The 16923-nt window shown below is 48.3% G+C and overlaps 1 long non-coding RNA gene across 1 annotated transcript in view; it reads right to left on the bottom strand.

Annotated features, from left to right (window-relative positions):
* The window catches only part of LOC144169010 (uncharacterized), a 113476-nt gene that overhangs the window by 74282 nt on the left and 22271 nt on the right, over window positions 1–16923 (bottom strand). The window contains exon 3 of the long non-coding RNA XR_013322334.1: window positions 1179–1308. This is a non-coding gene — a long non-coding RNA (uncharacterized LOC144169010). The remainder of the gene's footprint in view (window positions 1–1178; window positions 1309–16923) is intronic.

The following is a 16923-nucleotide window of genomic DNA, read 5'->3' as shown; positions in this document are numbered from 1 at the left end:
GTGGGGACTGAACCTACACCTTTCGATTTGAACTGGAATGCCTTACAGTTCGGCTATGTGGGCGACTGTGGTCTGTTTCACTTGCTGGGGTATTTATATTTACAACAACTGTATCTGACCCTTAAGGGTAATCGGCAGCGCCACTCTGGCTACACGGGCAGAGGGGGACATTCTTTTCAACCCCCGGGGCATGACTCAAACGTCTACAGCCTGTCATGACGGTTGACTGGCACGAGGCCTCCTAATGGGACCTTGGTATCAAGGCTGCCAGTACCGAGTCTCTCGCTAGGCTTTCGCAGAATGTAGTTAGGAAATATGGGGCTCGTTGAGGAAATACAGAAAGATAGGTCGGCAGTGTTCAACGCCAGAGGAGGCATTGGGGTGTTGCTGGCTCTTTTTAACTACGGTTACTGAAGTTACCATAATTTTCGAGTAGACGTAAGAAAGAAATAAAGAAAGGAAAACACGCGCCCAGAGTGGGGACCGAACCCACACCTTTCGATTTGATCTCGAATGCATTACCTATACGGCTATCTGGGCGGCTGCGTTCTCCTTTACATTCTGGGGTATTTATAACTACAACAACGCTATCTGACGCTTGGGCCTGGTAGCGAGCACAACATAATAACAAGAATATATACCTAATTATTTACACATATATTGTCTATATATATATACATATATATATATATATATATATATATATATATATATATATATATATATATATATATATATATATATATATATATATATATATATATATATGTATATATATAGATATAAATATATATATTGAGCACAGAAAACGCAAGCAATTTGCGGGTCACAAGTTTTTACGATAGGTCTCATGAACATAATACAAATAATACAAAACTTAATGAAAACTCCGCACACCACCGCCAGCCGCTTTGCAAATTGATACAAAATGCAGTGCTTTGAAGAATTAGTGGGTTCATTGCGGTGGAAATTTAAAAAATCTGAATTTTGACAACAAACTTCACGGGTGCGATCATTATGCAACAAAATACGATATTTAAAATCCCTGCGCTGCAGCTGCACTATCTTTTCTTTTTATCATATCCAACCAACACGCCAAGGTATTCACTTTAGTATCGCTACGGCAGTAGCACGTTAAGCGCTTCTCGAGACAAACGCTTACCAATAGAATTACTTACCTGCATACTTTCTCAATACCCGCACGGAAGTCGATCGCCTCTCTAGGTTCGCTGGGGTTAAACACGCCGTCCGCCAAACACCAAAGGACATCCAAATAGCATTTGTAGCCCCCAAGGCCAGCAGCGTCAACTGGAGATATGGTAGTAATGATTGATATTAAAATTGCTGTGAGTTGCTGAGGTCTACCAAAGCATTTCTGTTACGTAGAATGCAAACTACACCAAAAAGGCAGCAAGAATAACAGCGTTTTGCCCGCACCTGCAGCTCGCTAAGAATTCTATATGATTTACGAGATGGTTGAAGGGCCGAGAGTTTTCAGTTAAGCAAATCAGAGCCACGCTGAGTAATTGAGGATTATGAAGTGAAAGTAAATCAAGTTGCCTTCACCACCAAACTTGCGTCAAACCTCTTAAGCATAACTGGCTTAAACCAATTTACACATACATAACCTGGGCAAACAGCAAGAGAGATGGGGACCACCCAGTGGCGGAGATAAAGTAAAGGGGTGAAAGCTGCTCAAGCGACACCAAGACCAAGAGAGCGGGCCCGGAAAGGCTCGCGGAATTTCCCCTAGGAAGTATCGGAATGGGCTGGGTTGTGACAGAATGGGTAGGAAAAAAGGGAGGGGTTTCTGGGAGTTTGTAAGAGATATGGGGGCAGTGACGTTTTGCTCTGGACTTCACAAATCTGACTTCTTTTTAAGTCCGATCTGCCACCTCAGAAGGGCGTCAGACTATACCAAAAAAAATGATGCGTCCCCTGCAATAAGGTTGCCGCTCACCCACAGGTGCTCATTGCCGGAATCCTACCATAGGAGACAAAAAAACCTTACAGGGGGTGGCAACCTTAGCCCCTTCCCAAGCACTCGGTTCCACAGCACGGCCTCACAGTGGGCCCATAACACTTTGCGTACTCCTCGATTGGAGAAGAAATTTTTTAGATGCAGAGCATCTCTTACTCGCACCCTGTCACTCTTTGTCGCATGCGGCGTCCGCACGCTTACTACGCATGCGCCAGCTGTGCGCAAACTCTCCTCCGTTCTTCTCTCCAAAAGCTGTGTGCAACACTCTCTCTCCTCTCATTATCATAACAACAGCTGCTGCACTCGCTGGGCGCGCGCTTCGCTGCATTAACAAGTACTCTCGGCGCATAAGCGCGCGTCTGCGCATTCGCTGTGCGAATCTTCTCTGTTGTCTCCTGTCCTTCAAAGCGGGAATATAAGCGGGGGAGCGCGTTCCCCCGTTCAGTCAAGCGGCCGCTCTCGCTTGACTGCGCTTGACTTTGCTTGACGACTCCGTGCTTGACTTGATTCTTCCGATGTAGTGCGATGGAAGCAACAGCTAGATCGATGCAAGACTAGATGCAAGACAAAATATACACCAAATCCAGGTACAAACACAAGCGGAAACAGAAATGGAACCCACGAGATGCTCTGCATCCTACTCAGCATTCCCGGGGGGGATATGGGTGTAATTTTTCTTCACTAACCCGGTACTGAGCTACCTCCATGTCTTTCGCGGTCTCCGGGTTACGGAAGTTTGCTCGGCAACTCGTTTGAAGGATTGTCTGGAGCCGTGTCATGTACTTTATGTCGTCTTTCCCCCGAATCCTCGCCCACTGGGACAGGAGTCTTTACGATGTTGGAGGAGCCCCAGCAAAAGAGATCGGCCCTGTCCCACTGGCCAGCACTCAGCAAGAAAAGTTTCCTGCGGCGTGTACCGCGCCCTCGTTTTTCGGTTTGCTCCAGAGATCTGGGCGACGGATCCGGATTCGGTCACTCCCCAAATGTCAGTTCGAAACCTGGACACCATGAGGTCCCCCGGAAAAACCTAGTTCTCCGTGACGGGAAACCTCAGTGCAAGCATCCAGGCACACAGTAATCGCAGGGCCATGGGCAGAGAGCTTTCTCGAGCACGAACGCGTGTACATGGAAATGACTCCGCACTGCACTATCACGAAGGAACCGCTCAAGCAAAATGGTCCTATTTATGTAGAGGGTCTTTTTGGGTCTTTTGACATCTCCAGAACACGGCAGTACAAGTTTTTACAAGAGGTACAAAAAACTAAAGACTCAAGTCAATTTTACAATATCTTGCCTATAACCGCCACAGACGAAAGCATTAGTCAAAATGGAAAAACCGTTCTAATGGAATGCTGCCTGCCACCACAGCTCCTGGAATTATATTACCAAATTTTATTCTTACATCATCTGTTCGACACCGGCATTTGAAACCATCCTGAAATAGTGTAGTTTTAAATATGCTGGTAGTAGTTAATAATTTTAACAAAATCCTAGTTAGGTTCGGTGCTTCCGTTCTTATTCTTGTCTTCGAGCTTGTAGCCAATTTTTGCACAATACCAAAGTTAGTGAGGTATAAGGCAAGCAAGGGAGTAATGCTGGTATAAATATCCACATGAATAAAACATCACATATCCCTCTTGTTTATTCACATCATTTTCTTGCTAATAAGGATTTCAAAATTGCTAGGATGTAAATGTGCGGGGTGGTTCGTAGCATTAGCAGCAACGGAACAGATATATTTGCTTAAGTCGTAGATGGAAAAGGTAAAAGATGTCTTCGTATAAAGGCCCTGCTAGCCTGCCAAACAATTTCAACTTCGTTTGTGTTCTGTTCGTCAGAGGCCGAGGTAATTCGCAGTATAATCACTCGCCTGTCATAGGTTGTGATTACAATCGTATAAAGATTTATGGTGCACGTATTTCGGTGCAAGAGCATCACAGTTTTTTACTTCGCCCGTGTTTGCATGAAGGGCATAGTGAGTTAGTTAAAACAATAAATGGGGATGCTTGAAGCTTGCTATACTCTTAACGCGATTCTGTGTAAATGCTGCTGAAACTTCTGTTGAACTTTCTGTTGATCGGGGTACCATCGCGCGGCTGCCGCGTCTTCTTTATGGCCACGTTCTGCCCAACAGCTGTCATGTCGAGTGGCATATTGAGCTTATTTCGCCTCTTCCGCACTGGCGTAGTTTCTCGGTATTTCCTACTCATGAAAACGCCGGAGAGCGTCCTCACTCTTGGCGACTTGGAAAAAAGCTCTGAGTCAACAACGCGGCCTTTATGAGCCGATCTACAACTCTCTATGGTCGGGTGCCCTTTCTCAGAAACCTCCTCCAGCGCTGCTGCTTTCTTTCCCGGATGGCGCTCCAATTTTCAGTTCCACCGATTTTTGTGCCCGCCTGTATCTGCCTCACCCGGTTATAATGGGTACAAATCTAAGGTGTCCGCCCTAAACATGCTACCAGTGGTTGTCTCGAGAGTGCATTTGCTCGGTTTGAGGGCGATGCTTTGGAAAGCAAGCAACCTTTGAGGCTGTGTCATAAAAAAAAGCCGCCCGCATCTTCCCACGGGGGGAACTCGAGTAAATGCGTCGCATCTACTCGAGTCAAGCAAAGCGTCACGTCAAGCGAAAGCCAAGCAAAGACGCCCTTGAGTGAATCCCGAACGCGCGCTCCGCCGCTTATATACGTTGAGGGGACTGCGTAAGCCGGTCCCAGTCGACGACGTTGGCGTACTTGTAAAGCGGCGTGGACTCTAGGTGTTTGAGCCAAGCGCGGATGTTGCTTCGCCGGAGAACGGCACACCGGTTATATGCGCAGCGCGCCCGAAGGAGAGGAAACCGCGGAAGAGAGAGTACTGCACATACGCCCGCCCCAGCGCCTCTGCCGCGGCTATGACGCAACGTGCCGCGGCTATGACGCAACACAATCCAACACAATCCACTTTAATCCAATCCAATCCAATCCAATCCAAATCCAATCCAATCCAATCCAAGCCAAGCCAAGCCAAGCCAAGCCAAGCCAAGCCAAGCCAATCCAAGCCAATCCAATCCAATGCCCCTCGCGAGAGAGAGTTCGAGTCCAATCCAATTCCCCTGGCGATCGAGTGTTCGCTATCGCCTCGACTCGACGCGCATGCGCAGTGAGCGTGCGGACTACGGACGCCAACGCGGGTGACATCGTGAGTTACTGAAATGCTCTGCATTTAAAATTGGGTGCTCGTTATTAGAAAAACGTTGGATGTAATGTCTTCGCTGCGCGCGTAGGTACGGACACTGACTTCATCCTGTATACGCAATGACGCCTGCTGCACATAGGTGATGTATGTTGCTCCACGTAGTTGCTCCATCGCTAACTAAAAGGTTCTTTACGCCAGACGCATACACATCTGATAATCACATGGGAGGTTCACTGCAAAACAGCTTAACTGATAGCTGCAAAGACATTTACGCTTGTACGCTTAGCAAGACAAAGCCGTAATTTATACTAGTGCTACAAAGCCGGCATTACCTCATGACCAACGGGTGAAAGACGGGCGTAGGAGCACACATTTCGGGAAAAAGTATGATTTTTGGCGCGCTATTCTGTAACCTGCGCTTCAAACTACCTTTTATATTTTGTGTGGATATATCACCGAACGCCGACTGAGTCATATTTTAGGATTGGAACGCCTTAGGTCCAAGTTTTAAACGCGAAATTCACCAATGAACACTGAAATGATTCGCAAACATTGTCTATTGCTTGCACCAATTGAAGTGTGGATTAAATAGGCCAGGTTTGAAACCTTATGGGTGTGTTAACGCGAATTAATGTAGTAGGAAAATCAATTCTAAGGTGCTGTCCTGTTCTCTGCACCTTGCTTGAACATTACTTATCACCTTCCGTATGATGCTTACTTGCTGCCTTGGCTTGACTGGGCCTATTGCCGGATCGCTGACCATCCTTACGACTAAGTCGGCTGGTGGTCTCCGGGTAATCTAATGGCGTATTCGGTTGGCCGCTCCGGTCCCCTGGCTGAGATTCACCAGATGCTACGGCGGCTCGCAATCAGAGCGGACAGGCAGCTTAACAACCGAATGCATCGGCAATCACGGAGCAGCGCGCCTGTAGCGCCACCGAGCAGCCAGCGCGGGAAGCCGTCGGGTAAACCCATGGCCGGGCTGGAGGAGCAGCGGGCGCATAGAGATTTTTAGTAAGTATACTAGAGAGGAAACTGCGCCTTGTAAGCCATGCCGTCGTGGGGGTTCATGGGAAGACCCCCTTTTTGGCTTGGTCTTGGCATGACAATTGCATTCTTAAGGGGTTTTCGGGATTTGCTTTCTTCACTATGCATTAAATGTTTACGAGCTTCAAGGAAGCCCAAATCCTCCCTGTTCTGTAGTAGCCCTGTTTGGTGAAGCAGCAGGCAGTGCGGGATCGCCCCTGACGTTGCTCATGCCGCAGTCGAAGGACGCATGACTGAGCGGGTAATATGCCGCCGCGAAATTTGTAGCCGACGAAAAGGAGAAACAAAACGTACTTCGACGAAGACCAGATAAGACCACGGGGATACGACAGATACGGGCGCTTGTATGCGTCCTATCTTGTCATTGTGCACGACTGTTAAACGCCGCGGTTTCTTCTTTCTTGTTAAACTAGTTGGCGGTTGGGGCACCGGTTCACCACGAAGACAATGTTTTTATAGGCACATTCAAAAAACTTTCCAAACTCTTCCAATAAACTCTTCCAAACTCTTCCAATTAGTTCCAATAATCGGTAAACTTAACAACATCAGAGTCTCTAATGAGGTTTCTCCCCAAATATTAACCTTGTTCGTTAGTACAACCTTGGCCTGAGCAGGCACAACCGTTCCGGCAGAAACACGCTTTAGTTCCTTTTAAATGCAGAGCATTTCTTATCCTCGCCTCTTCCTGCGTCGGACGGCGTCAACAGCTTCGCGTCCGCAGCAGGTGCTACTCTCCTCTTCCCTCCTCTTTCTCAACAGCAGCTGGCGCGCGATGCGTCGTAGTCAGCCCGTTCGCTCCGTCGCGGTCTTGGCGTAACAGGTGCGTGATTGCAGCGCGGTGGGGCGTGGAAGGGCGCGCGCTGCATCCGCATGCGCGCTCTCCCCCCCGTACTGCTCTCCCTCTACTGCGCGCGCTGCAAATATGAAGCGGCTAGCGGTCGCTCGTGCTTCAGTCGCTGCGTTGCTCCTTCCTTCCTTGGTTAACGCTCGCTCCCACGTTTACTCGTGTCTGCTACTCCAGCATCACGGAAGAAGCGATGGAAACAACGCTGCCTTCAACCAGTAGTGCGGCCCCAATGCTCTGCATTTACTCGTGTTCCCTCGCGGGAAGGCGCGGGAATTTTTTTACTTAGTTTTATAACAGTCTGTTTTGATTTTCCACTTACATAATTGAACACCATTCTTCGCGTTTTTGTGGCACTTTGTTTAATTTGCGGTCACTAGAACGTTTCAATCCAAGCCAACGATGAAACTAAAGCGAGCGCAATGTATAATTGCGGCAAATGACGACACAGACGGCCTAGATATGAACCGCATAGACGCAAGCGCAAGAATCCTCTCTAGTGTATATTGTAAGAAACTCTATAAGCGGGTGCGCATGCGCGCTCGTTGCTAATTCAGTCCGGCTGTGGTAAAGCGCGCCGTTTTGTGTCACGTTTCCCGTCCTCCCGGCCACATCGTGCCACGCTCTCACTTCGAAGTCACAGCGGTCGGGAGCGCTCGGAGCAGGAGGCTGACGCTTCGAAAAAACAAACCGAAGGTAGTTCTAGGCAATTCTACCAACCGAACGCGCAGCCGATTTTCAGAACACTCCAAAGCACTCGTAAACGACCAACCGAATACGCCATAAGCAACGATAGGACTTGTGCTCAGCAGGGTGTGGCTTTAGTTTGTTTATTTGTAGACTGTATCAATTTTAGTAAGGTTGTTGAAATCAAAATAGGTTTGCACATGCACCGTCTACGCTTGGCTGACTTCGCTAAACCCAGGCTGTAAGCTGCATATGCCTGTACAACTGGTACGCTACGTAGTAAGGAGTCAGCAAAGTAATACAGGTTATAAGGAAATAAATTTCACTCAATGTCAGTTTTAAAGCGCCGAAGCTGCGCAGGCGGTAAAGCGCGCCATAGGAAATAACTCCGGTTAATTTCGACCACCTGCGAATCTTTTAGCTAGGGCGAAATCTCTAACACATGAACGTTTTTGTATTTCGCGTACATCAAAAAAAGCGCCCCAAGCCGCCGGGAGGCATTTAAAATGAAGCGAATTTTTTTTTTTGCACAGCAAAAAAAAAAGAGGTACGTGAAGCACGTTTTGCGCCGTGTCAGTTAACACTGCATTAAGCAGTACGACCATATTTTTTCGATGGCTTTTATGCCTCAGGAACGTAGTCGCTAGTGATAAGACATTCGTAAATTATCAAGGGACCCCTACGGCACAACCATTGCTCAATAAACACATTTAAGCAGCTACGAATGAGTGAATAAAAAATATTGAGAGGCAATAGGATACACTTCCTATTTCCCTCCCCAACAGCTATGCACGGTATGGCCGTGTGGTCTGAAGCACTGTTCGCAGTTCGTCTCAATGAGCTGGTTACCCGGCGCGGTGGCTCAGTGGCTAAGGCGTTGCGCTGCTGAGCACGAGGTCGCGGGTTCGATTCCCGGCCGCGGCGGCCGCTTTTCTGGTGGAGGCGAAAAGCAAAAACGCCCGTGTGTACGAGATTTCGGCGCACGATAAAGATCCCCAGGTGGTCAGAATTAATCCGGAGCCCTCCACTACGGCGCGCCTCATCGCCTCCGTTGCGTCGGCGCGTTAAACCCCACAATCAAACAAAAAATCAATGAGCTGGTTCGCATCCTCGATTGGACGTGTATTTTTGTTAACAGCGGAACCGTTTTAGCTTTTGTTCCAACGTTGATGGTTGCCAGAAGCAAATAACAAAAAATGCCCAGCGCGTGTGAGCATGCGCTGCGTCAGGAGCGGGCGGTGTCGGCCAGGCTTGAGCGACAGCTTGCGCCACGTGAGTTCGCAAAAATAACAAGAAAAAATAAAGCGCTTGGGGTTGACCACCTCGACATTCGACAACAGTCAGCCCAGGTTTCGTGGAGTTATCTTGCGAGCTGTTCTCCTCCTCAATTCGCGTGCCTTCGCGCCTGAAGTGATGCGCACAGACGCTGAGTTCATGCTACGACACCGAATTCGCGAAGCTGGTTGCTGCGAATTCTAGCGCATGCTATTTGGGAGAGATGTGCAAGGCTGCGGATAAAACACTCCCGAACTGCTGGTCATGGAGAGCTTTCAGCGGCAATAAAAAAAGTTGGGAAATTCGTTAGAAAAGCCCCAGCTGGGTATTGGACGAATGGAGAGGTGCCGCCAGCTCTGTTATTTCTTCAGCCATGCACCACTAATGTAAGCTTGCAAGCTGCGCCAATTTTTTTGTTAGTTGCTTTTGAGTTAAGTAATGTTTTCTTAGCTGCATGTTTCATTGCTGTGCAACAGAGTTGGCTGACTGTGTGCAGACTGATTTTGAAGCTGCAGAGAGTTATCTTTGGCGTGGCGTTAATGTAAGCACCGGCTCCTTGCGGGCACAGCACATGCTGAGTCAGCCGATTGCAGTCCTGGTGTGAACACGGTGTTGAGGAAAGAAGAAGACGAGCTTGGGACATTATCACCATCTGTGTTAGAGGAGGAAGACGTGAGAATAAAAGGCGTTCTGAGCGGTGCCATGGGCTGGGGCCCAGTTCCTCAACATTTGGTGCCGTGAAACGTGGGAGGAACGCCCCAGTGGACTGCATGACGGCGCACCGCATCTACGAGGCTCGCGAGGCCTGGAAAACTCCTGGTTTGGATACTTTGTGATTCCTTCATCTCGGAGGCCTTGCCCTTTGGCGGCGCCCGCCATAGCCGGCTGCTCGACGCTCCACACCACCCACTCTGAACCCGGAGGCGACGCAGAGGATGTGGGCCAACTGCTACGGCTCAGAGACACCCTACGACTTCAGATTTCAGACCTCGTGAAAGCGGCAGACCACGCATTGGATCAGCGCCCTGTGAAACCAGGTACGCTGAAAACCCTCTACGAATCTGCGCAGCAGGAACAGATCACCCTCGTACAGCTCGACAATCAGGTCAGAAACCTATTGGACATTGATGACTACAGAAAGGAATATGAAGATTCTGATTTATACCTCGGAATGATTTTTCAAACTATTTTCCTGCTTCGAGATACGTTAACAAAAAATGGCTACGTTTGTACAATCCCGCAAGACAGCAAAGGCAAGACTTCGTGGAGACCCCCTGAAACCGTCACTAAAGGTAGATCCCTCCGAATGACACGCAGCCTTCCACTCGCCTCTCCAGTCGCCTTTGGAGAACCCTTTGTCCCTGCTAACGAATCGCTGACAGCAGCGACCCTGGAGGCAACCACTGAGTCTTCGGTATGCGTCGTAAACTCTGCACCTGGTGTCACGCTGCAGCCGCAGAGCGAGCTCATGCCACAGGGTGAAGAGGCCGATGAACTAGAAACAGAACCCATCGAGTGTGTGACTAGAGAGCAGGACATTCCGTTCTGGCTGCTCTGGATTCAAATGGTGCCATCGTAAACAACAAATCGAATTGTCGCAAGACACGGAAGGTTAGGCAGGGTGCCGGAGGACAACATAGGAGTCCTCGAGCTGAAGTCCCAACGCTAACTGCAGCGGATTTCCAACAACGAAGAGGTCAACCATTTTCGCGAAGGAGGGCGATGAGGGCTACTGTGCACTCTTACCGACTAAAACGGCGTCTAAATCCCGAGGAATACCAATCAATCTGGCGTTGCAAAGAACCTCGACCCAAGATCGCCCGCCATCTAACTCCTACCCCGGAAACGAGTGTTGTTGAACATTCCTTGCTAGCGCTAAACAGAACCGGTATAAGGAAGCTACATCACTCCTCGAAGCACCGGTGGAAAAGGAAACAACTCACGACCTGAGACCGACCGGCTCAACGAATCATAACCAGGATGCTGAACTTTATCTTTGTGGTATTTTCTGCGCGGGTCCTGTGTATGTCTGTGTGCATGAATCACTGTCGCGGGCGGGAGTGTGTTGAGGAAAGAAGACGAGCTTGGGACATTATCACCATCTGTGTTAGAGGAGGAAGACGTGCGAATAAAGGCGTTCTGAGCGGTGCCATGGCCTAGGGCCAAGTTCCTCAACACACGGCTCTTACGGCAAAACGACGCGCCACAGAAGTTGCAAAGGTTGCGGCAAAGCCTCCCGCAGTTGAGCACCTCCGATGAGGTGGAGGGCGTTCAGTCACTGCGTAAGCCTCGGCTGGTGAACGTGACCATTCTTAGCGGTGCTGGAAGACTTATCTGACCAATTCTATAGACAACATGGCCGAAGTCTGGTATGACGATTCTTCAGTTATCAGGAATGCCCACCGTACGGTAGCGTCGTGTGCCTTGTATATTGTTGCACAGAAAAAAATCGGAACGGAGTTGAAGAACCTTGCGATGTGATCGTCCAATCCCATCCCAAGACGAACACGTGACACTTTTGTAATTGCTACGGCTGCGACAAATGTAGAACAAGAATACTTCTCCTTTCAGGCTTTATAAATAAATACTGCCTTATTTACGGGAAAAACGAAAAGTTTGTTTGTTTCAGCCAGTATATGCGACGCAAACAAACAGAAGTTTGAGAATTTACTGCAGCAATTTGTTATCTCCAAGTAAATGCTGCTGCGTGCGTCTTCGAGTTTCGCTCCGCGAGTAATGTTTTAGAGTTTTTTTCATAGCAGTAATTTCAAGTTTTGGAAATAGAACTGTGCGGTTCTGTCTCTCGAAGGTTTATGTTACCATGATTGCTGTGCAAGAGATTCATTTTGAATGTAGAATTTTACTGCCGTATGGAGCGGCCTCCCTACCTGGTGTGCGTTACGCCTCTGGGTACCTCCAGCGCGGTTAGCGCTAGATGATTTGTCGATTTTGTTGAACGCCCAACGGAGTCAACGCGCACTCTGAGCTTTCCAAATGGCACTCCGCATGCCCAGCATTTGCGTGGTAGCGCGGTCTCCTTCTGTCGTCTTCAAATGATCGACACACGCACTACGGAAACGGTGGGCAGCCAGGTGAGTTCTGGCGTATTTCTGATTATTCTGACGGGGTTGGTGCCTGCCGCTGATTGTGGACTTTTGTAGCGTAAGCTACACTGGCCAAAGTTGAGCAGCTTCGCGTATGCCATGAAGGGCCGGTGTGCGCAACCGCTAGGGGCATTGGATTGGATTTGGATTGGATTGGATTGGATGAAAGTGGATTGTTTTGGATTGTGTTGTGTCATAGCCGTGCTGAGCATGCGGGAGGAGCAGTGACTGGACAGGACTGGACTGTACTGGGTGAGATTGAATTGGAGTGGACTGGACCGAATTGGTCTAGATTGGACTGGATTGCTGAACCTTAGCTCACGCTACGTATCTCCTGGCATAGCAGAGCTAAGCCAATACTATGTTGTTCCTTAGTGTGCCATATATCGCCTTCACATAACAAACGCAAGATTCATCAAAGAAGTCATTATAAAACTCACTTTGTCTGGCATTTCTACTTACTTCTGTGGTGTTTTTATTCTCCTGTAATCATTTCGATGGGGGTATATCTACCACAGCAGCACGGCTGATATGGCGTAAGAACGCTCAACGAAGCATATGAAAAAACTACAAGTTAAGTCAAATGTATCCCGTACTGAATGTATTCCTATCGGGACCTTGGTGTACATATACGAGAACTGTACCTTCCAGGTATTAGCTAAGTCTTAAAAAACCGAACAAGATGTTTTGAAGTTTAATAGCTGATTGAATGCCTTTTTATTTTTTATTTTCATTGTAGGTTTCAACGCGCCGACGAAACGCAGGCGATGGGGCGCGCCGTGGTGGAGGGCTCTGGAATATGTTTGACCACCTGGGGATCTTCAATGTGCGCCGAAATCTCGTACACACGGGCGTTTTTGCTTTCGCCTCTATCATAAAAGCGGCCACCGCGACAGCGAATCGAACCCACGACCTCTTGCTCAGACGCGCAACGCCTTAGCCCCTGAGCAACCGCGGCGGGTACTTTTTTATTTGATTCAGTATATTAAAATTGCAAATATTCCCACGCCCTAACTTGGGCATTATGTTTTATTGTTATTTCATATTAATACGAAGCTTTTGTCTAGAATGAAGTGCTCAGAAGACAACGCCGTGTGCTATTTGTGACCGCAGCACCAGCTGCCCCAATGGCGTCACAGGTGTTTTGTGCTTTCAAGCTATCTTTGCTCCCAGAACTTCAATTGGCGCCAATGTATTAGTAATAATATTATGAGACGAACTGTGGAGAGGAAAGTGGGACGTTCAGTCATGCATGTCATTCAAAAAGCGTGTCAATCGGCCAGAAAAAACATAAACGGCGTGCCCCTCGACTACTTCTTAGGTTAGAAGCTCTTCAGCAAATCGTAATTTCTTGTGTCCACAGTTAAAAATACCAAGAAATGGCCGAGCGCGGGCACATGTGCACGGTCCTCACAGCGACCACCCGGCCGTTAACAACACCAAGAAAATGCCTAGCGCTCGTGTGTGCCTGCCTAGCAGTGACCGCCAAGCCTCCCGGGCACTCCGATTAAACAGGCCCACAACAAATATAACGAATTGGCCAAATATACGTAAACACCTGCAAGAAATTGACACAGGTGGAATTCCCCTTGCTGAATGAACCAACGTCATCTTGCCAGTGGTACGTAAACAGATCAAAAGAATAGGCCGCGAGGAATCCAATCCGTACATTGACAAGTACGCTTTTACCCTCTGGAGAAAGCGCAGTGCGATTGTCAAATGCTGGAAACATGACAAGCGTAGCGGCGTGCTGAATCAACGCCTTTACCGCCTCAACCACGAAGCCCAAGTGTGCGCCGACACAAGTAAAGCCAATTGCATTCAAGTATGTGAAAGGTTAAAACGGCAAGCTTCATATGGCAAGGGACTGGGGGCTGTTTCGAACACTACTGGTACAGCACAAACAAAATACACCGTCCAACCACTTCACTTAGCGATGGGAGGTACACCACATGATATCACAGAACAGATCCGTAACACACTCAACCCCCCTTGTAGTACCAAACGTGTCGATATCATTTACACAGAATCAGCCCCAGAAGATGAGGATGAAGGAATGAACTCGGACTTGTCACCCGAAGAACTAAAAACTGCACTGCATTAACTCACTCTCAACAAGGCCCAGGGACCCGATAAAATTACATACGGAATGATCCGCAACATGCCTGACGAGAAACTTGCAGAACTTCTCAACTATATCAATGGGGCTTGGAGATCAGGTAACCTACACTCCCTCCAGCGCACGTTTGTAAAGCCAAGCATAACAATTTAGGGGGATTGGGGAAGGTTTCCGCCACAGCCTGGAAGTAAAAAAGCCAAGAAAATGCCGAAAGGTAGTGTTCGCGTGCCTCGCGGCGACCGCAGAGAATCCATGGAGCAAATTTGTCAAGGCAACAATACCCAGTTAGGGAGATTGCCCAGGATTCGCCAAAACGTTGCAGCGTTCACCGTCATCATAGAAACATTAGTTCGAAATGAGAAAGACACGTCATGGCGTGCCCCCTTCCGAGGAAAAGACCAAAGATCATAACTTCAAAAAAGTGAGAAGCTCGCCCTTCATGGCACAAATAGATTAAAGGTCGTTCCGGCAGCGAAGAAGGAGCAAATCGGCTGCAATCGTTGATTTAAATGGACACTGAGGCGATTTGTAAACATCGCGGGATTACTAACGCAAATTGAAGTCCCGGGTCCATAGGCCATGTTTTGACCACTCTGAGCGCGTTTACGCGAATTTATTTAGTAGAAAAATCAGTTAGAAAATGCTTTCGTTCTCTCTTTACGCTCGCCCATTTTCTGAGGCGTTTTCGTGTGAGGTCAGCAGGAGATGATCTGGAAAATGGCTGCGCTACTGCACGGCTTCCCGACCTTCCGACCGAGTCAGTCGGCCCAGCGTTCAGTCCGCCGGCCGCCGACGGGTCATCGCAATTCGCTCGCTCAGTTGAAACTAAGCCACAACACGTTTCTGAATGGAAGAATGTGCCTTTCTTTAATTTTAGTACACAATATCAAGCTCCGAGTCCGGGTCGCTCCACATAAGCGCTTCACAAGGGCAAATGACAAGTGCACATGCGACGATTCGCTGACTTTACGCTAGTAGGAAAATCTAAAGCCACTTGAAGGTGAGAGAAGAGTCAGCGAAGTCAATGTAGGTACTAAGGAAATAAAATCAACTGAAACTTTACCGTAAAGCACAAAACTAGGGAGCAGGAAGCACGTTTTTGCGCTGGGTGAACAAGCACAGCGGTCAGCTCACGGCCGCTCATCTGCGAACGCTTTTCTGTCAAAGGAATGCAATTGCTAGACGTGAGATATTGTGGACGTTTGGGGGACGCTTACTGCACGAGCGTTATACAACAAATAGTCACACAAAGTACTTGAAATGCTGAAACTAAATAAAAGTGAAAACTGGCTATACATTATATACCTTATTTACCCAGCCTCAACACAGCCGGCTAGTGGCCGTGTGGTCTGAGGCGCTAGGGTAATTGTTTTGCTAGTCGCAAGTTCGAATCCTCGGGGGTACAGGCTTTTTTTTCTGCAAGTTCATTTTTCGTTAGCGGCCGATGCTTTCTCAAGTGAGTTCACCGTTTTTGGGATGCAACGTTCACTGCTCCACGATCGAGTTCGCATTACGCGCGCAGACTGACAATGACGCGCTAGTGAGTTCGCGTTCGCGTGCTGTTGCCACAAGCACCGACTGCTTGCGGGCAGTAGGCACAGGCCTGAATCAGCGCACCCTTGGCCTGGTGCGAACACGCTTTTTGCGATACAGGCATGAGTGAGGCAAGCTCCGAAAATGCGGGCAAAGCAGGCAAAGCGCATGGCATCTGAGCATCTGCGGTGACGCGGAGGGCGTTCATCCACTGCGTAGGCCTCGGCTAGTGATTTCTACGATTCAAAGCAGTCCTGGGAGGTTTATCTTAGGCATTTGACAGCCGAAAATATGACAGAAGCGAGCTACGACGATTACTGAGATATCACGAATGCCCATCAAACGATGCCGTCGGATGTCACGCATGTTGTTTTACAGAACCAAAACCGAAACTTGTTTGAATGCTAACCAAGGACATCGTCCAATCACGGTGCCCGCTCCTAGCGACGTCAAAGCCTTTAGTTGGTGCGGCCGCCACAGATCGCGCATGGTAGTTTTTCTTCTTTCCCCTTTATAAAATAATTAACGACTTAGCAACCGGATAAACGATGAAAAGTTTGTTAATTTGAGCCAGTATACGCAGTGCAAGCAAAACCGGGAGCTTGACAAATTCACTTGAGTGTCCCTTTAAACTTTCGTGATGGTCGAGAAGGTCACTTCGCTGTTTTCACGTCTTAAACATTGGTGTGTACTTCCTTTATCTTTTTCTTTCACTTCACCGGCGTTTTTGCGCTACAGGCGCCATCAGTGAGAGTAAGACAGCTTCGCTGTTTCAACGTTTACTACACTTTTCTGCAACCCAACGTAATAAATTCCTGCTGGCTACTCTTCACACCGTCAAGCTATTGGATTTGTCGCTGCGTGCGATCGCAGCGAGAAGTATTTGTTGCAGAGAGCATGCTTTTTTGATCGTTGCTTTCGTTTACGTCTTTTAGAGTCCTAATAGGGAGCTCTAGGCAACACTGAATTGCGCAAAAGCCGCTCTGAACAACAAAAAGAGAATCATGTGTTTTTCTTCGTCCCCACTCTTTCAGCATGTTTTAGTTGTGATACGCCCCTGCTTCACTGTTCTCTCTACAAACGTTATTCTTCCAGATATATTCGGATTCGAGCCACTCCTCTGCAATTGTCCATTCTGACTGGAATTGATCCTTGAA

The sequence above is a fragment of the Haemaphysalis longicornis genome, unplaced genomic scaffold, assembly GCF_048455015.1.
Source record: "Haemaphysalis longicornis isolate Haplotype H1 unplaced genomic scaffold, Haemaphysalis longicornis Haplotype H1 scaffold_2, whole genome shotgun sequence".
In the NCBI taxonomy this organism is placed as follows: domain Eukaryota; kingdom Metazoa; phylum Arthropoda; class Arachnida; order Ixodida; family Ixodidae; genus Haemaphysalis; species Haemaphysalis longicornis.
This window is presented reverse-complemented; position numbering and strand designations above follow the sequence as displayed.